The sequence below is a fragment of the Haematobia irritans genome, chromosome 4 (assembly GCF_050003625.1).
Source record: "Haematobia irritans isolate KBUSLIRL chromosome 4, ASM5000362v1, whole genome shotgun sequence".
Lineage (NCBI taxonomy): Eukaryota > Metazoa > Arthropoda > Insecta > Diptera > Muscidae > Haematobia > Haematobia irritans.
Window position 1 is genome coordinate 107,265,458 of NC_134400.1, and position 22,354 is coordinate 107,287,811.

A 22,354-nucleotide genomic window follows, 5' to 3' on the forward strand; every position below is an offset into this window, starting at 1 on the left:
TTGCTTCAAATTTAGCACAAGGCGTACGTTTAATAATATTGTTAACTATGCCAAATTTGGTAAAAATCGGTTCAGATTTAGATATAGCTCCCATATATATCTTTCGTCCGATTTGCACTCATATGGCTTCAAAAGCCAGAATTTTGCCCTGATTTGATTCAAAATTTGCACAAAGTGTACGTCTAATCATATGATTAACTGACCCACATTTGGTTGAAATCGGTTAAAATTTGATATAGCTCACATATATACCTTTCGTCCGATTAGCACTTATATGGCCTCAAAAGCCAGAATTTTACCTTGATTTGCTTCAAATTTTGCAAAAGGAGTGCGTTTAATAGTATGGTTAACTGTGTCAAATTTGTTTGAACTCGGTTCAGATTTAGATAGCTCCCATTTAGATATAGCTTCGTCCGATTTGTACAAAAGCCATAGTTGAAGCCTGATTTGCTTCAAATTTTGTATATATACGCCAGAGTTGAGTAGAATGTTTCATATTTTAGACCCATTTTCAATGGGAGTTTCCTTCAGTTGATAGTTTCCACAGAGAATATATTTAATATGCTTTTTGATCTAATTGATTCAGATTTCGTAGTCATATTTCACAGTTTTAATTAAACTAGGCCAAATAATATATCACAACCCACAATTGACCACATATAATGCCGAGATTTAACCAATATCCTTGTAAAAGCGCCACTGTTTAAATTCAAATTCGTATGATCAAAATTTATTCGTTAGATGGGGACTTAAAATATTGTAAAATGACAATTTCCCCTCGTTAGGAAATGTAGGGTACAGTAGGGTAGCTCTGGATGCAGCTCTGTGTTTTCAACACAATTCGTTACATTTTTCTAACGAGTCGCGCCATTACCGTCTTTCGGCGTCTAAGCTTTTGTTTTTATTCGTTATTGGATTACGTCCTTGTAAGAATGATTTTATAAAAAAAGGTAAATATTGTCTCCCAAGAAATTCAGTAAAATTACGTTTTTATTAAGAGAGAAGTTCACCAATGTGGTATCACAATGGACTGAATAGTCTAAGTGCGCCTGATACATCGGGCTGCCACCTAACCTAACCTAACCTAACCTACGTTTTATTGAAAGATTATTGAAAAGAAAACTTAATCCTTGTGTTTTATTTATTTTATTTTTCGGTGCTACGCATTCAGCCACTGTAGCAAAAATTTGAAATATTACTTAAATTTTCCTTTATCTCGAATACGTATTTCTCGCTCGATAAATCGTAAATATTATTTCGTACAATTGCATTAAAATTGCTCTAGCTTTATATTTCCCATATTTTGTAACTAACATTGTGTTTCATCCCAGGGTGTTAGCCGATTTAAATTTTAATTCTAGAGATTTTATAGAAGTACAAAAAATTGTCTCCATATTGTATATAAATTATATAAATATTTCTAATAAAAGCCTTCATAATAATTCCCAACAAATTTGAATGAGTTGAAATGGTAACACAAATTTTTGGTCTACATAGTGGTGAAGGGTATAATATAGTCGGCCCCGCCCGACTTTAGACTTTACTTACTATTTTTTAATTCAGTTGTTTCGCTCTACTACTACAGTATTCTGTTTAGGTTTCCTTTGTTCTAATCTGATTTTGAAAGTTAAACCATTGCAGCCGCGCGTTCATTACAAATAGACGAAATACTTCATACAAAAAACCCACCCACTTTCCTTATATCACAGTGGAATACGAATATACCAATGAACACCACTAAGATCTGCCTGCCATATACGATGATAATAAATGTAACCGATCGAATGGAACGAACGAATAAAAACGACGAGCAATGTTTGCAATTTCAGGGGCCTTTCCCTGTAGCTAATGTATCAGAATTTCAGGAGGCCATAGAAGGCAAATCCAAAAATTGAAACAAACCCATTGCTTCCTCTTTCCCCTACTTTTCTAGTTTTAACTATTCATGGTGGTAGGTATTTGAGATTCGTCCCGTCGTGAAGATGAAAAATTGCCGTTCAGAGGAGAGTTTCTTAAACCGAGGCAGGATTAGTTTTTTTACACCTGGTGGATCTTGCGAATAGGATGTGGTTAAAGAGATATAGTGGTTCTTTGGTATTGATTACACTAGTTTACACTCAAAATGTACCATTGATAAAACCCAACTTTTCCTGTGTATTTTGAGCTGCTGAATTCGAAAAAAATGTTTAAACATTTTTTATGGAACCGTTTTTGAGATATCCAGTTTTTTTTTTAAATTTTCGCTCTTTTTTCACTAAACACAATATATCTCGAGTCAGAAACGTCCGATTATAACGTTGTTGATACACAAATAAAAGCTTATAAGATGACGAATAATCGTGTGCAATTGGATTTGTGATAAGTTAAGTGGTTCAAATATCAATGCGGAAAATCAAAATTTTCAAAAAATTCGTGTTTTACAACGGACCTTTTCCGCCAGAAAAGTATAAAGCAATTATAATAAAATTCTTTTCTCTTCGTATAGACGATACTCTAACGTAAGCAACAAGACCAACTAGAAGAAAAATGACAAAGTTATAAGCAATTTAATGACGACAAAACATGCAAAAATTAGCGACTTTCCCACACAAAAATGCATTTCTCTGTTGCCTAGACATTATTGTGAGACATTTTTGTGTGGGTGAGTGGCTCATTTTTGCATGATTTGACGTCATTAAATTGCTTATAACTTTGTCATTTTTAAAGTTTTTTTGGAATTAAGAAAACATTTTTACTTTGAGGTATCCGCTATAATTTGGATTTTTTAACTGGCATTTGTTTGTACGTGCACGGATGAAAAAGACTGTTTTTCATATGTTTGGCTATAAACATTATATGTTTGGAACACAAATTTTTAAACACAATATTTTTGAGTGCAAGCATATAATGTTCATAAACTAGCATAACATGTTTGGGACATATATGTTAATATGTTAGAACATATTATGTTTGGGACATAAAATGTTTGTAAATATAATATGCTTGGATGCAAACATATATTAATTTAGAAATAGCCTATAAACATATATGTGTTTAGTAGCTTGGAGCGCTATTTAACAGGGAGCGATATTGAATTAAGTTGGTGGTTGTTGCTTGTTATTACAAAATTAACATTTTATTTTTCCTTGGGCAATTGATCAGCTACTTCTTTGATCCTTACAAACTGTGTGGTCCGCTGTTCGAATCCCCGTCCGGCAAAAGGTAAAATTAAAATAAAAAAAATCATAAAATTGAATAATTTCTTCTACAATGTTTGTATTACAGAAAAAGGTGCTAAGAACTAAAAAATCTCGTGGAAGTGAGAAAGATGTGGGGGAATATAAATACAATTAGGCAGAAACAAAATTTTGAGCATTCAGGTCGAAAACCTATGTTGTTAGCACCTATATTACCTGTTTATTTTCATAATTCATTAAGCATGCAAAATGCTTCCAAACATATTATATGTTCACATAATAACATATTGTTTTTTGGAAGACAACATTATTGAATTTGGATGCAAAAATGCAAAAGGTTTGGAACTTAGACTACCCAAGCATATATTGTTTAGACCAATATGCTTTCAAACATATTATATATTGGTAGAGATCAAACATATAAATGTTTGGGCAATACCTAAAAATGTATATGCTTGAAGCAAAATATGTTTGGGAGTATATGTTACAGAAGCGATTTTTTGTGAGGGTGTGAGTACCATTATTAATAAACCGCGAAAAGAGAATAAAAATTTGATAAATGAGATCTTTATCCTAATTTTAATTTTATTGATCCTAGATTTAAGGTCAGATAGGTCGCTAAAAAATGTCTCTATTTTAAAGAAGCCGCATCTTTAGCTCGGAATCAATACCAAAATCCTTAAGGGAAGGTCAAAATCTTTGGATCCAAGTAAACTTTTTTTTGAGTGTAAAGTCGCGCGGGGCCGACTATATTACCCTGCACCGCTTTGTTGATTGACATTTTCGATACTATATCAATCCGTCAAATGTGTTTTTTGCTATATATAAGTGTGTATGTTCCCATTTGCATATATTTAAATCTGAACCGATCTGGACAAAAATTTGTTAAAATATGGATATTTTGGCCATATTTGCATAAACCGGAAGAACAAATGTATGGAGGCTTTATGTAAATCTGAACCAAATTAGATCAAAATTGACACACTTAAATATCATATTAAATATGTTCTCTGTGGAAAGTACCGAGTCAATTGGAAGAAAATCCCATTGAAAATGGGTCTAAAATATCAAACATTCTACCCTATTTGCCCAACTCTGGCGTACATATATATGGGAGCTATATCTAAATCTGAAACGATTTTAACGAAATTTGGCAAACTTAACGATACTATTAAACGTACACTCAAAAAAAGTTTACTTGGATCCAAAGATTTTGACCTTCCATTAAGGATTTTGGTATTGATTCCGAGCCAAAGATGCGGCTTCTTTAAAATAAAGACATTTTTTGCGGGCCTCCCTGGCTTTAAATCTAGGATCAATAAAATTAAAATTGGATACAGATCTCACTCATCGAGTTTTTATTTTCTTTTTGCAATATATTAATAAAGGTATTCCAGTTTCAAAATCCAAATTATGCCAAGTACTTCAAAGTAAAAACTGTTTTCTTAATACTAAAAAAACTTTAAACCAAAGATGCAAATCTTTAAAATAAGTCTTAGCCTATATTTGAAGCGTTTTGATCTTAAATTTAAAATTTCAATATTTCAGCTGAGTTAAAGACGGTTTCTTTTAATTAAAAATGTTTTTCTTTATTTTAAGGAAAATTGGTCTTACTTCAAAGATCTACAACTTCAGCAGAGAGACGCAAAATTTCAAGATTTGTGTCCTAAATTTAATGAAAAAAAATTTTGAAGCAAGGATTATAAACTTTCTTTTAATTAAAATGTCATTGTTTTAAAGAATTTTGTCCTTAGCATTGCGTAAATTTGGAGTCCTAAAATTTAAGTTGTATAATCTTCCATATTAGGTCAATATTTTTTCAGTGTACTCCTTGTGCAAAATTTGAAGCAAATCAGGGCAAAACTCTGACTTTTGGACGAAAGATATATATGGGAGCTATATCGAAATCGGAACCGATTAGAACACATAAGGATACTATTAAACGTACTCCTTGTGCGAAATGTGAAGCAAATCAGGACAAGCCTCTGGCTTTTAAGGCCATATAAGTGCAAATCGGACGACAGATATATATGGGAGCTATATCGAAATCTGAACCGATTTCGCCGATATTTTGCGTATTATACAGGAGCCCCAAAACATTTGACTGTACGAAATTTTAAGAATATACATTGATAAATACGTCAATTATGACCAGATCGGTGATAGATATATATGGCAACTATATCTAAATCTGAACCGATTTTTTCTCAAAATTAATAGTGATTGTCTTTGAGCCAAAGACAGACAGACAAACGGACATCGCTAAATCGACTCAGAATTTAATTCTAAGCCGATCGGTATACTAAATGATGGGTCTATGACTACTATTTCTTGGCGTTACATACAAATGCACAAACTTATTATACCCTGTACCACAGTAGTGGTGAAGGGTATAAATATGGGAAACATTTAAATCTGAACCAATTTTGAGGCAAGTTCGCAAAAGTGTATTTATGATTTATCAGTCGATAGATGTGTATTAGAGTTATAGGAAAATTGGAGTAATTTTTACAAGTTTTCGACTTAGCAGTGGCGATTTTATAAAGAAAATGTTGGTATTTTGGCCATTTTTGCCCAAATCGGAGAAACATATATGGAAATCTAAACCGATTTCAACCAAATTTGGCATACATAGCTACAATATTAATTTTACTCGCTGTGCAAAATTTCTAGCAAATTAGGGTAAAACTCTGGCTTTTGGGGCCATATAAGTGCATATCGGGCGAAAGATATATATATGGGAGCTATATATAAATATGAACCGATTTCAACCAAATTTAGCATACATAGCTACAATATTAATTCTACTCCCTGTGGAAAATTTCAAGCAAATCAGGGTTAAACCCTGGCTTCTGGCCCATATAAGTGCATATCGGACGAAAGATATATATGGGAGCTATATCTAAATCAGAATGGGATTATATTCTGATCCAAAATAGAAACGTGTGCCAAATTTGAAGTCGATTGGACTAAAACTGCGACCTGGACTTTGATCCCTAAAATGTGTTCACAGACAGGCGGACATGACTAGATCGACTCAGGGACTCACACTGATCATTATTGCCAGAGATACCATGTGTCTATCTCGTCTCCTTCTGGGTGTTGCAAACATATGCACTTACTTATAATACCCTGCTCCAGTGTGGCGCATGGTATAAAAATTCGACACGACAATTCGGATATTCCCTGCCAACATTTTTTGAATTTGGGGGCGCTTCTGAGAATCCCCAGTACGTCGAAAACAATCATATACGATATCAAAAACTCGTCGGAAAAGCGCCGTCACTATTGAGAAGTTGTACCACGCCAAGTTACTACAAAAAGGTTTCGCATGAGTGCAATTATTAGGTGCCTTTATAGATCAATTTAGAACGACGCCAATAAGAGACCCTCCAAACAATCAGAAAAAGCACATTTTAAGATAGTGGTAAAAGAATCATTGTGGTCGAGTAAAACACGTTTGTTTAGATATTTATTAATTTGATTAATCATTTACAAATTCTTAAAAATATAACATTTATACCACTATCACATCACATTTAACATAATTTTTTGCATTAATGATGATGTAGAGTTACATGTAGCAGCGTCTATCAGCCAGTGTTTTTATTCGATGGAGGCAGCGTGTCTGTAAAATATTTGAAAAACAATCACTTTATTCCATTTGGAAAATCAAAAATTGTTCACCAATATACCTTTCACAATTTTAAGCGTAAAATCTATGTTTTCATAACTTTATTTTCGTTTTTATTTAAATAAAATATAACAAGCTGGTTGCGCTTGGCGTTTCACAAAAAATAAAATGGCTTTTGTAAAAGTAGTGATGGCAAAATACATGTATGAAGTACATTTTGTACTTTATGATATGCTGCCCCCATCACAGTAGGATGGTTGTAGTGACATTTACGAGTCTGTGGTAGCGATGAAGATGAAATGGAACTTTGAAATGCTGGCAGGGTTCTTTTTGTTAAAAATATAACGAGTGATATTATTAATATTATTTTGTCTTATCCATTTGGTACTTTGCATCTATTTAGCCTCAAAAATGTTAAATATTAACTAACTAAATTTAATTTTTTATGATATATTAGTTAGAGTGTACAAAATATAAATAAATTAAAAAATCGCAATATTGTAACACTCTCTTTTTTCTTATGGCAAAATATTGAAAATGTTTTGTCCGATACTGTAAATCTGTACCGATTTAACCAAATTTGCTAGAATGGTAATTCTACTCTCTGTGAAAAAATTTCATGTAAATTGGAGTGAAATTCTGACCTCCGGTCGAGTGAAAGATATACCTATATGGGAGCTATATCTAAATCTGAACTCATTTCTTCCAAAATCAATAAAGTTCTATTCTGACCCAAAACAGATATATGTGCCAAATTTGGAGATGATTGAATCAAAATTGCGACCTAGAATGTGATCACAGACGGACGGACGGACATGGCTAGTTCGACCCAGAGCGTTATTGCCAACGATGCCATCTGTCTATTTCATCTCCTTCTGGGTGTTGCATACATATGCACGAACTTTTAAAACTCCGTTCCACAGTGTGGCGCAGTGTATAAAAAGTGAAAAATCTGTTGAACGATATTTGTGATATTTTTTTACAAATAGTCATTCAGGCTTAAAATATCCGCAAGGCGCAGAGAAGCGGGTTCAGGTAGTCAGATATAAATTGCGGTCTATATATACCCAAGAAGTAAAATCGGGAGATCCGTCTATATGGAGGCTATACCAAACAATGGTCAGACAAACCCCACATTCGGCACACCTTTAATGGTCTAGAATAAAACCTACCCCATATCGGGGGTCGCTTTGTATGAGGCCTATATCAAAACTTTGTTCTGACTTATTGTCGTATATATTTGCCAGTCTCTAACATTGATGAATTTCTTAGCTGTTGAACTCTAAACTTGCTTAAATATATTCTATTTGGTTATATATATGCTAAATGTGTACTAAACGTTAATAAAATTAACAAAACAAAAATATCACAAATCAACTGCAATTTATATTTTGGTATATCTTCCGCCTTTCTAACAGATTGCCGTTTTGTTTATTTGAAAAACAAAAAAACACAAAAAGCAAAAAGAGACAAACTGATAATCAATAACTTTTTTCACTAATTCTTCATCGATAAACGTAAATCTAAAATATAATATTCGGTGATAAACCGAAGGTAAGGTCAGGAATATTCGATGATCAGTTCTGTTTTCTTTTTATTTATCTACAAAGTATTCGCAGTTGCCGATGTTAACTTCTAGACAGAAGACACCATAGTTTTTTTTTATGAAACCGGAGCCATCAGACATTTTTCGGTTGCCGCATTTATTGTTTTTTATTTCATTACGGCAGCCGAATTCAGTTAATATTCGTCATTCGAGATGAAAAATTAGCATATATGTCAGCGTCTTTTGTTTTGCTTTATGACCATAGAAAACCCCCCGCCCGGCCGGTATTTATGATCTTGTTGTTATCATGGCGCTATTATTATTTTGTATAATACTAGCTCACGTGATGATTTTGTTACTATGTCAACGAATAAAACACTTATAAGCACTGAAAAAAATGCACGTGAGTACTTAAATCATGGGTAAGTGAGAGAGATATAGGGAAGATGAAAGTAGCCATTAAACTGTTTTTATATCCTGTAAATGTTTATCACAAAAATAATAGACTATTCTTATCAAACAATTTTATTTACCGCTAAATGAAATTTCCAAATTATTTTCGTTGGTATTAAATTTCGTTTGGGAGGATATTATTTTTTCGTATATGCGTTAAATTTAAATTTTTTTTTACTTGAAAGAAAATTTTCCTATTCTCCAAGCGAGTTTAAATCATTGTTGCTTGCTTATGTATAATTTTTATTATTATTATAATTTTTAGTAAATATAGAAGAAACTTTAAATTCTTTTCCTGTGAAGGGCAGTTTGATTGTTAGAGAGAGATAGATGCAGTGCGATTGTTATAGTCAGTTTAGTTTGTAGTTTATAAAATTAGGTTGTTATAGAATAAGTTATTTGATTTCAATGTTTGGTAGTGTCGTGAAGTATTTTACTGCGTAATCATTTTAATTTGAAGAAATAAAAAAAAGTAATCATAAGCTAGACAAAGTACAGTCGAACAACAGGAGGTCAAACCTGAGTATCGTTTTCTATAAGAGATGTAGATATATAAAGGGTGATTTGTTAAGAGCTTGATAACTTTTTTTTTAAAAAAAACGCCTAAAATTTGCAAAATCTCATCGGTTCTTTATTTGAAACGTTAGATTGGTCCATGACATTTACTTTTTGAAGATAATTTCATTTAAATGTTGACCGCGGCTGCGTCTTAGGTGGTCCATTCGGAAAGTCCAATTTTGGGCAACTTTTTCGAGCATTTCGGCCGGAATAGCCCGAATTTCTTCGGAAATGTTGTCTTCCAAAGCTGGAATAGTTGCTGGCTTATTTCTGTAGACTTTAGACTTGACGTAGCCCCACAAAAAATAGTCTAAAGGCGTCAAATCGCATGATCTTGGTGGCCAACTTACCGGTCCATTTCTTGAGATGAATTGTTCTCCGAAGTTTTCCCTCAAAATGGCCATAGAATCGCGAGCTGTGTGGCATGTAGCGCCATCTTGTTGAAACCACATGTCAACCAAGTTCAGTTCTTCCATTTTTGGCAACAAAAAGTTTGTTAGCATCGAACGATAGCGATCGCCATTCACCGTAACGTTGCGTCCAACAGCATCTTTGAAAAAATACGGTCCAATGATTCCACCAGCGTACAAACCACACCAAACAGTGCATTTTTCGGGATGCATGGGCAGTTCTTGAACGGCTTCTGGTTGCTCTTCACTCCAAATGCGGCAATTTTGCTTATTTACGTAGCCATTCAACCAGAAATGAGCCTCATCGCTGAACAAAATTTGTCGATAAAAAAGCGGATTTTCTGCCAACTTTTCTAGGGCCCATTCACTGAAAATTCGACGTTGTGGCAGATCGTAAGTCTATTCATGATGAAATGTCAAAGCATACTGAGCATCTTTCTCTTTGACACCATGTCTGAAATCCCACGTGATCTGTCAAATACTAATGCATGAAAATCCTAACCTCAAAAGAATCACCCTTTATAATAATGAAGCGATACATCCATATATATATATATATATATATATATATATATATATATATATATATATATATATATATATATATATATATATATATATATATATATATATATATATATATATATATATATATATATATATATATATATACTGTACTTTGTCTAGCTTATGATTACTTTTTTTTATACCCTCCACCATAGGATGGGGGTATATTAACTTTGTCATTCCGTTTGTAACACATCGAAATATTGCTCTAAGACCCCATAAAGTATATATATTCTGGGTCGTGGTGAAATTCTGAGTCGATCTAAGCATGACCGTCAGTCCGTCCGTCCGTCCGTCCGTCCGTCTGTCCGTCTGTCCGGATGTCCGTCCGTCGGTGGAAATCACGCTAACTTCCGAACGAAACTAGCTATCGACTTGAAACTTGGCACAAGTAGTTGTTATTGATGTAGGTCGGATGGTATTGAAAATGGGCCATATCGGCCCACGTTTACATATAGCCCCCATATAAACCGATCCCCAAATTTGGCTTGCGGAGCCTTCCGGAGCAGCAAAATTCATCCGATCCGGTTGAAATTTGGTACGTGGTCTAAGTATACGGTCTCTAACAACCATGCAAAAATTGGTCCATATCGGTCCATAATTATATATAGCCCCCATATAAACCGATCCCCAGATTTGACCTCCGGAGCCTCTTGGAGGGGCAAAATTCTTCCGATCCGGTTGAAATTTGGTACCTGATGTTAGTATACGGTCTCTAACAACCATGCAAAAATTGGTCCATATCGGTCCATAAATATATATAGCTCCCATATAAACCGATCCCCAGATTTGACCTCCGGAGCCTCTTGGAGGAGCAAACTTCATCCTACCCGATTGAAATTCGGTACGTGGTGTTAGTATATGGTCTCTAATAACCATGCAAAAACTGGTCCATATCGGTCCATAATTATATCTAGCTCCCATATAAACCGATCCCCAGATTTTACCTCCGGAGCCTCTTGGAGGGGCAAAATTCATCCGATCCGTTTGAAATTGGGTACATTTCGTTAGTATATGGCCTCTAACAGCCATGTAAAAATTGTCAAATTTTATTACTATAGAAAGTTTTGTCAAAATTTCATTTCTATAGAAAGTTTTGTAAAAAGTTTATTTCTATAGCAATGTTTGTCAACATTTTATTTCCATAGAAAATTTTGTCAAAATTTTATTTCTATAGAAAATTTTGTAAAAAATTTATTTCTGTAGAAAATTTTGTCAACATTTTATTTCTATAGACAATTTTGTAAACATTTTATTTCTATAGATCATTTTGTCAACATTTTATTTCTATAGAAAATTTTGTCAACATTTTATTTCTATAGAAAATTTTGTCAAAATTTTATTGCTATAGAAAATTTTGTCAACATTTTACTTCCATAGAAAATTTTGTCAACATTTTATTTCTATAGAAAATTTCCAAGTTTTTATTTCTATAGAAAATTTTGTCAAAATTTTATTTCTATAGAAAATTTTGTCAAACTGAATTATATACGTATTTAATCGGCCTTTTTTTTGTTTAATATATACCCCTTATGGACTAACTTACAATTTAGAAGACAGTGTTAAAAAGCTTTACGATACCTTGCCATCGGCAAGTGTTATCGCAACCCAAGTAATTTGATTGTGGATGACAGCCTTTAGTAGAAGTTCCTACGCAATCCATGGTGGAGGGTACATAAGATTCGGCCTGGCCGAACTTACGGCCGTATATACTTGTTTATTTCTTCAAATTAAAATTTCAAATTTAATTCTCTTTATTCACAATCGATAAGCCAACATTACCCAAAATGATTACGCAGTAAGATACTTCACGACACTACCAAACATTGAAATCAAATAACTTATTCTATAACAACCTAATTTTATGAATTAGTACGTGTTGTTAGTATATGGTCTCTAACAACCATGCCAGAATTGGTCATATCGGTCCATAATTATATATATCCCCCATATAAACCGATCCCCAGATCCGGTTGAAACTTTGTACTTGGTATTAGTAACATATATTGTCTCTAACAACCATGCAAAAATTGGTTCATATCGGTTCATAATTATATATAGCCCCCATATAAACCGATCCCCAGGTTTGACCCGGAGCCTCTTGAAGGAGCAAAATTATCCCCGATCCTTGAAATTTGGTACATTGCATTGCAATTTTTGGTAGTTTCGTTTTCATAATTTAATATAGCCCCCATATAAAGCGACCTCCATACTTAAATTCTGGCTCTATAATTACCTCACAAAAACTCATATCGGTTCGTAATTATTTCTTCCCTATATATACCGGTCAAGAACTGAATATATACGTATTTGATTGACCTTTCTTTTGTCTAATATATATCGCGCATGGACTAACTTACAATTTACAAGATGATGTTAGGAAGTTTTAAGATGCCTTGCCATCGGCCGCAACCCAAGTAATTCAATTGTGGATGACCGTCTTTAGTAGAAGTTTCTACGCAATCCATGGTGGAGGGTACATAAGATTCGGCCTGGTCGAACTTACGGCCGTATATACTTTTATTAACTTTGTCATTCCGTTTGTAACACATCGAAATATTGCTCTAAGAACCCATAAAATATATATATTCCGGGTCGTGGTGAAATTCTTAGTCGATGTCCGTCCGTCCGTCTGTTGAAATCACGCTAAATTCCGAACGAAACAAGCAATCGACTGGAAACTTGGCACAAGTAGTTGTTATTGATGTAGGTCGGATGGTATTGCAAATGGGCCATATTGGTCCACTTTTACGTATAGCCCCCATATAAACGGACCCTCAGATTTGGCTTGCGGAGCCTCAAAGAGAAGCAAAATTCATCCGATCCGTCTGAAATTTGGTACATGGTTTTGGTATATGGTCTCTAACAACCATGCAAAAATTGGTCCATAATTATATATAGCTCCCATATGCCGATCCCCAGATTTGGCTTGCGGAGGCTCAAAGAGAAACAAATTTCATCCGATCCGGCTGAAATTTGGTGCATGATGTTGGTATATGGTCTCTAACAACCATGCAAAAATTGGTCCACATCGGTTCGTAATTATATATAGCCCCCATATAAACCGATCCCTAGATTTGGCTTGCGGAGCTTCTAAGAGAGGGAAATTTCATCTGATCCGGTTGAAATTTGGTACATGGTATTAGTATATGGTCTCTAACAACCATGCAAAACTTGGTCCATATCGGTCCATAATTATATATAGCCCCCATATAAACCGATCCCCAGATTTGACCTCCGGAACCTCTTGGAGGAGCACAATTCATCCCATCCGCTTGAAATTTGGTACGTGGTGTTAGTATATGGTCTCCAACAACTAAGCAAAAATTGGTCCACATCGGTTCATGATTACATATAGCCCCCCATATAAACTGATCCCCAGATTTAGCTTGCGGAGCCTCAAAGGGAAGCAAATTTCATCCGAACCGGCTGGAATTTGGTACATGGTGTTGGTATATGATCCCTAACAACCATTCGATCCCCAGATTTTACCTCTGGAGCCTCTTGGAGGAGCAAAATTCATCCGATCCTGTTGAAACTTAGTACGTGGTGTTAGTATACGGCCTCTAACAACCATGCCAGCATTGGTCCATATCGGTCCATAATTATATATAGCTCCCATATAAACCGATCCCTAGATCCGGTTGAAACTTAGTACTTGGTGTTAGTATATTGTCTCTAACAACCATGCAAAAATTGGCTTGCAGAGGCTCAAGGAGAAACAAATTTCATCCGGTCCGGCTGAAATTTGGTACATGATGTTGGTATATGGTCTCTAACAACCATGTAAAAATTGGTCCACATCGGTTCATAATTATATATAGTCCCCATATAAACCGTTCTCCAGATTTGACCTCCGGAGCCTCTTGGAAGAGCAAAATTCATCCGATCCGGTTCAAATGTGGAATGTGGTGTTGGTATATGGTCTCTAACATCCATGCAAAAATTGGTCCACATCGGTTCATAATTATATATACCCCCATATAAACCGATCCCCAGATATGGCTTGCGGAGCCACTAAGAGAAGCAAATTTCATCTGATCTAGTTGACATTTGGAACATGGTGTTAGTATATGGTCTCTAACAACCGTGCCAGAATTGGTCCATATCAGTCCATAATTATATATAGCCCCCATATAAACCGTTCTCCAGATTTGACCTCCGGAGAGAATCAAATTTCATCCGATCCGGTTCAAATTTGGAACGTGGTGTTAGTATATGGTCGCTAACAACCATACCAAAATTGGTCCATATCGGTCGATAGTTATATATAGCCAATCCCCAATCACACAAAAATTGGTCCATATCGATTCATAATCATGGTAGCCACGCGAGCCAAAAATAATCTACCAAAATTCTATTTCTATAGAAAATTGTGTCAAAATTGTATTTCTATAGAAAATTTTGTTAAAAATTTTATTTCTACAGAAAATTTTGTTAAAATTTCATTTCTATAGAAAATTTTGTCAAAACTTTATTTCTATAGAAAATTTTGTCAAAATTTTATTTCTATAGAACATTTTGTCAAAATTTTATTTCTATGGAAAATTTTGTTAAAATTTTATTTTATAGACAATTTTGTTAATTTAATATATACCACGTATGGACTTACTTAGAATTTAGAAGACGGTGTTAGGAAGTTTTAAGATACCTTGCCATCGGCTAGGGTTACCGCAACCCAAGTAATTAGATTGTGGATGGCAGTGTTTAGAAGAAGTTTCTACGCAATCCATGGTGGAGGGTACGTACGGCGGTATATACTTGTTTTAATTTCCTTTGTCTGAATATTTTTTTGACTTACTCGTCGTACGATTTCTTTTGACGAACCAAGAAAAAAGTGTGCTCATAATATGCCATACATAAAATGGTGCTCTCAAGGCAAAAACACATGCATTTTTTTTTTCAAATGTCTTTTCTCTTGGTTCCGAATGTTTATTCTCTTTACTCCTCTCTTTACTCATTTTAATATTCAAATTAAATAATATTTAGACTTAAACATATCAAATTTTTGGCGATGCCTTATTAACTTGCCAAGCGCATAGCCAGAACCAATGTACTCATAAAACAGTTTTCCGAAACAACATACAAGCAGTTTCACAGAAATTTCTCTCTTTTAATTCTCTCGCTGTGTTATGGTGATATATTGCATGGTAACCATTGCACCACGGTGGCTCCCGTGTCCGAAATAAACCGAAATAAATCTGATTTAATTTCCTTTTTATTTTGTAGCTGGGATCTCAAGCTTTAATTTAAAATATAATACATATATGCCTACTTCATATTTTTCATATATACAACTTTTTTTGCTGACTGTAAGTGAGCTATTCTCTATAAAGCTCTCCATCTAGTCTATATCATAAATCGTCTCTGTGCATAGATAAGATTTGGAATTTTTTCAATTATTCAAATATCGTTAATATTATAATTCGAAATGGTAATTATAAACGAATATGTTGTATGGTCTTAAAAAAAAAACACAAAAACAAAATCTATTTTCGATACTAATGAAAATATGTTGTTGATATGAAAAATGCCAATAATATTATGTGAACATGCATGTTGTTACAAATTTATTCAAAATTTATTCAGATGAATGTAATTAACGCGACATATTAGTCTCCAAAGTCTATTGTCCATGGTCTAGGTCTAGCATTTTGTGACGTATGATGACTTATATTTTGGAATGCATTTGCAATCGGTTGTTTAATTTATCCCATGGGTATCCATCCCATTTGTGGTGTGTTCGCGTCTTTTGCCGCTGTAACCATTTGGATGAATGGCGAGCTGGTTAGCCTGCTGTGTTAAGTCCAGTCTTCATGGTGCATTGATTAATGATTATTTGAGAGTGTTACAAAGATTTATAATTGTTTTAAAATTAACATAAAAATATTTAAAATATGTTTATCTATTTATGTACAACAGATATTTCCAATGTATAATAATGGGCATACACATATCTATTATAGCGCCAGCAACCGTGGCAATAGTAATAACCGCAACGCGATAAATATATTAATGTAATTTGTTATTGTGGTCAATTCCCCGGACCGTCGGCAAGTATCAACCATCAACCCGTGCACAGTGGAATGAACATGAGAAAAAGGTGGAATGGAAATTATGAAGCTGGAATGAAGCTTAACTTCTTTATCGGGCGGAGAACATCGAGTGATTTTTATATCCATCCCCCCATACGCCACAAAGAAAAACTACTTTCCTCCGGAACGAAATTTTGGACAAAAAATAATTTTTTGTTAAAATGTATTTCTTTTGAGGGCAAATAAATCCGATTTTATGACATGCGTTGCAATGTTTTTCTCTCATCTTTATACCCTTCACCACTACTTTGGTACATGGCATAATAAGCTTGTGCATTTGTATGTAACACCAGTCTACCGATCATCTTAGAATTAAATTCTGAGTCGATTTAGCGATGTCTGGCTGTCTGTCTGTCTTTATATGCAATTTTGTGTGCAAAGTACAGCTTGCAGTCCGATCGTTCTCAAATTTGACATAGGGTCTTTCTTCTAGTCAAACACAATCGCTATCAGTGCTGCCAGTATTTTTCTGGCTTTTGTCCCTAAATTTGTACGCGTTTGTCCCCAAAAATCCCCAAATTAAATTATAATTTCCCACAAAAATCCCCAATAAATGTTTGCTATGTTTTTATGACAAATAAAAAAATAATAGAAAGGCCTCTTGCTGTAGAAAATCAGTAATAATTTAGAAATTGACAACAAAATATATAAAATGTTTGTCATACCAGTTTGCGAGCTGCAATAAGATCAAGATTTCGAAACACAAAACCAGGAGACCGGTTATCGTATATCAAATGCTCGAGAGATGAAAATAGTAGAATTTTTTACTGTTTGGTAGATTGGTAGAATTTCTGAAGTTTTGATAGGGTTTGCAAAATATTCCTCTCTGCCTAAGATGTAGTTCACAAAATTTCTATAGAAATAAACTTATGAACTTCTATAGAAATAAAATTTTGACAAAATTTTCTAGAAAAGTAAAATTTTGACAACATTTTGGTCAAAAACTTCAAAATAAGATTTATTTAAATTTTGATAACATATTCGTCGAAATTTGGTAGATTAGTGACAACCGTGGTGATAGATCCATATGAGGGTGAACTATCTTTATCATTTCTATATTTATTGAATATAGTGTACGAGTATCAGCTGGTTAATCATCAACAAGTCCAATGTGCGATATATTGCACAATGTCACATAGAAACTGCATTAGAAAATATCAATATATTTCGTTTTAACTGAATTAATGATAAATTCGTGAACGTGTACACTTCTACTAATTTTACCCAAGAGAATAAAACCCATTCTTACTGTCTTGCAAGTTTATACTGAATAACTTTTATTCGAAAACTTCCCATACAAACCTATTGTTCAATTTTCGTAAATGTAAATCTATTCCATTAATAAATAGCAGATTTGTTTTGATCCTATCACTACGAAATTTTTTATTGCATTTTTTTGATGTTAAAAAGAAATAATACCACATTCAAAACTTTATTTTCTTAATTAACATATACCCTCCACCATAGGATGGGGGGGTATATTAACTTTGTCATTTCGTTTGTAACACATCGAAATATTGCTCTAAGACCCCATTAAGTATATATATATTCTGGGTCGTGGTGAAATTCTGAGTCGATCTAAGCATGTCCGTCCGTCCGTCTGTTGAAATCACGCTAACTTCCGAACGAAACAAGCTATCGACTTGAAACTTGGCACAAGTAGTTTCTATTGATGTAGGTCGGATGGTATTGCAAATGGGCCATATCGGTCCACTTTTACGTATAGCCCCCATATAAAGGGACCCTCAGATTTGACATGTGGAACCTCTAACAGAAGCATATTTCATCCGAACCGGCTGAAATTTGGTACATAGTGTTGGTATATGGTCTCTAACAACCATGCAAAAATATACTACCACCACGTACCAAATATCAACCAGATCGGATGCATTTTGCTTCTCCAAAAGGCACCGGAGGTCAAATCTGGGAATCGGTTTATATGGGGGTTATATATAATTATGGAGTGATATGAACCAATTCCTGCATGGTTGTTGGATACCATATACTAACATCACGTACCAACTATCAACTGAATCAGATGAATTTTGGTCTTCCAAGAGGCTCCGGAGGTCAAATCTGGTGATCGGTTTATATGGGGGCTATATATAATTATGGACCGATGTGGACCAATTTGTGCATGGTTATTAGAGACCATATACTAACATCATGTACCAAATTTCAGCCAGATCGAATTAAATTTGCTTCTCTTAGAGGGTCTGCAAGCCAAATTTGGGGGTCCGTTTATATGGGGGCTATACGTAAAAGTGGACCGATATGGCCCATTTGCAATACCATCCGACCTACATTAATAACAACTACGACCCAGAATATATATACTCTATGGGGTCTTAAAGCAATATTTCGATGTGTTACAAACGGAATGACAAAGTTAATATACCCCCATCCTATGGTGGAGGGTATAAAAATAAACTATACCATATATCAAAAAGCAGAAAAAAGTAAAAAATTAAATGGTCACGAAAAAAATGTACATGGTATTTATGGCCATGTAATGGTTCTAGACATGTTATGCGTAACCTATAAAAATACTGTTTTTTTCTCTGCAAAAAAGTAAAAAAAAGAATGGCAGGTACATGATTTGCCCGACCATGTAATGGTCTCAAATTCTAGCATTTAAATAATAGAACATGTTTGCGGCATTTGAGAACCATTTAAATGCTTATTGCCAACATATATTTTTCTCCGCTCGAAAATTATTTTTAAAAGACAAAATACATGGTTTTCGGGACAATTTCCTTCTCTAGATAAGCATTAAATGGATGCAGCAACCATATCCAAACATGTTTTTTCTGTGCGTGTATGAATGGCATTTCTGAAATAAAATTTCTAAAACACATACATTATTTTTATCAATTGGTGGATTATCCACAAACTAAAAGAATGATATTTTTTATCAGAAATACGAGTATATACAAATTTTATTAATAAAATGCTCGTACATTTGGTCATTGATATCTCAACTTTTTTATCAGAAAGTATTTTCAAATATTATTGATAAATTACTCCTACATTTCGCCGTTGATTCCCAAACTTTTTTTTTTATGAAATACAAAATCGATAAAGAAATTCAAACTATCAATGCAAAACTTTATCAAATTTTGAAAATTTTTCTTGATAAATATTTTTATCAAAAATTTAACAATGCGTATTTTTTTTCTGTGCAAGTACAGCGATGAAATACGACTCAATACGCGAATCGATCCAATTTCTGGCTTCCTCATAAGAATCAGGGAAAGTTCGCAGATGGGTTTTATCGGTCCATGTTTTGGTATATTCCCCATGATATTGTATTGTGATAGGTCCGTCAGTGGCAATTAGCACCAATTTTATTGGACATAAATTTAAAGCTTGTTGTTTTTGTTTGTAGAAAAGTTGTTCAGTGTAAAGAAGCTGCGTCTTTGACTCGGAATCAAGACCAAAATATGTTCATACAAATAATTGCCACATTTATTAATTACATCCCATTATGCACATGTCCATTCCTGTGGTCGTTTGATATGTTGCCGTTTGGTGATGGCGATGATGTTTTGTTTTGCTTTGTATATCCATCATAAATAGTAGTATTAACCTTTTTTCTAGTATAAATATGGTCGTTTTAGGTCTACCAACAAAACCGCCAAAAACCTATTAACTATGTGACTTTAACTATACGGATTTTTAATGAGCACCTATTCACTAAATACCAAATATTTGCCATTATAGCCGTCTTCTTTAGGAATCTCGTTTTCAATAGTCATTGGCTTTTGTATGGATTCCATTTTAGTGTGATAGTATGGGCTTTTTGAGAATGGTAGAGGGGTGGGGGGATTGTTAATTTAGCCGTTACTTTATTCAAATTTGATGTATATTGGAATCTGCCAGATATTGTGACTATTTCATTGACAAGATGGTCAATGTGTTAAATGAGACTTTAACAAATGTCCATATCATCTATCCATCGATCATAGGGGCGTTTTCAAAATAGAGTGGATTTATGGTTAAAAAAGCAACGATGATCCGTGAAGATTTTGGTTTTTTTTTTGTTGAAAAAAAAAACGCTTTTCTACCCTTCGGCTTGACATATCAAGGTGCTTTAAGAATGTCTCTAACATGACACTAATACCAAATATTTATTAAGATGGTCATTGGAAAGTAAAGATAGGGACCTACACGTTTAGTATATGGGTATAACAAACGATTTGCAGTAAATTTTGTAAATTTCGAACGGTTCAAAATCGCTTGTTTGGAAACAATTCCGATAAAGATATCAACAAAGATGTGTGCAACCTGAAGTATTTTCCTCTAAGTTTGCAAGTTTGTGGGTTCCTAGAGGATCCACAGGCTGACCTGTAGGCGTTCAAAGTTGGTCTCCTCGATTGTCAAATCCGCAATTATGAACCGATTTCGATGATTTGTTCTTTGCTGGACAGAATTTTTATATGGTATATTCAGCATTATTTCTTAAAAACAAATTTCCTGCAAAACTCAATAAAAATCATAGAATTTTGTAGTGAATGCAGCTAAAAAAAAAACAAGAATCCGTCCAAAACGGACCTTCCAGGATCAAAATACTGACCGAACTTTTCTAAAATTTTGCAAAAAAAAAAAATATAAATTGTGTGACCTTGCAAACTATAAAAGATATTTACACACGCTCGCGAACTTCTATCCAGCAAAGAAAACATCGTCGAAATCAGTTCATACACGCACAGATGATTTACTTATTGTTGAAATTTAACCAAAATAGAGTGTTTAACAAGTATATACGTCCGTAAGTTCGGCAAGGCCGAAGCTTATGTACCCTCCACCATGGATTGCGTAGAAACTTATACTGAAGACTGTCATCCACAATCGAATTACTTGCCGATGGCAAGGTCTCTTAAAACTTCCTAACACCGTAATATATACCACATAGTCCATACGTGGTATATATTAAACTAAAAAAGGCCGATTAAATTAAAATTTTGACAAAATAAAATGTTGACAAGTAAAATTTGGAAAAAAATTGTCTATAGAAATAAAATTTTGGTAGATTATTTTTGGCTCGAGTGGCAACCATGATTATGAACCGATATGGATATAACTATAGACCGATATGGACCAATTTTGGCATGGTTATTAGCGGCCTTATACTAACACCACGTTGCAAATTTCAACCGGATCGGATGAATTTTGCTCCTCCAAGAGGCTCCGGGGATCAAATCTGGGGAACGGTTTATATGGGGGCTATATATAATTATGGACCGATATGGACCACTTCTTGCGTGATTGTTAGAGACCACATTCTAACACACGCAAAGAAAAAAAACGTTTGGAAAACGTGTACCGAAAACGTTTTTTTTTTTTGTTAGAGTTTTTTGAATAGCTTCGAAAATTTTAAACTTTTATCACCAAAAAAATTCGTTTGTTACAAAATTTTTATTTTTTCAATAAAAAAAGTTATTTTTGAAATAACAACACAGTCCATTTCGTTTATATCAAACACTGTTCTTTTCTGACTTTAGGTCTTTAAAAAGACACATTTTACAGTTCAAAATTTAATATAGTACAATGTAATGTTGAACATTTTTTCGGAATCTTCCGAACATATCTAGAATATATGTTACAAAAAAAAAAAAAAACTTTGGTCGAAGCAGGGATCGAACCCACGACCCTTGGCATGAGAGTCGGACGTAGCTACCACTGCTCCACGGTGCCAAACTAAATGTTTGTTTCTGTTAAATAAACTTTGTTTATTCGGTTCGTGGGCGCCGCAAGCTATGCTATATAAATATAACTTATATGGATATTTATCTATTGATGACCATAACAGGTACATAGCTCAGTGGTTAGTGTGTTGGCTTACAATGTGCATGGTCCGCGGTTCGATTCTCCGTCCAGGCGAAAGGTAAAAAAAATTTAAAAATTTATAAAAT

The 22,354-nt window shown here is 34.0% G+C and overlaps 1 protein-coding gene and 1 long non-coding RNA gene across 2 annotated transcripts in view; one reads left to right on the plus strand and one right to left on the minus strand.

Annotated features, from left to right (window-relative positions):
* Positions 1 to 22,354, plus strand: part of LOC142236305 (carboxypeptidase B) — a 54,122-nt gene that overhangs the window by 18,143 nt on the left and 13,625 nt on the right. The window lies entirely within an intron of this gene.
* LOC142236835 (uncharacterized) lies at positions 6,622 to 7,133 on the minus strand. The gene is made up of 2 exons (XR_012722221.1): positions 6,872 to 7,133; positions 6,622 to 6,804 (listed from the first exon to the last, which is right to left on the minus strand). It is a non-coding gene; the product is annotated as an uncharacterized LOC142236835 (long non-coding RNA).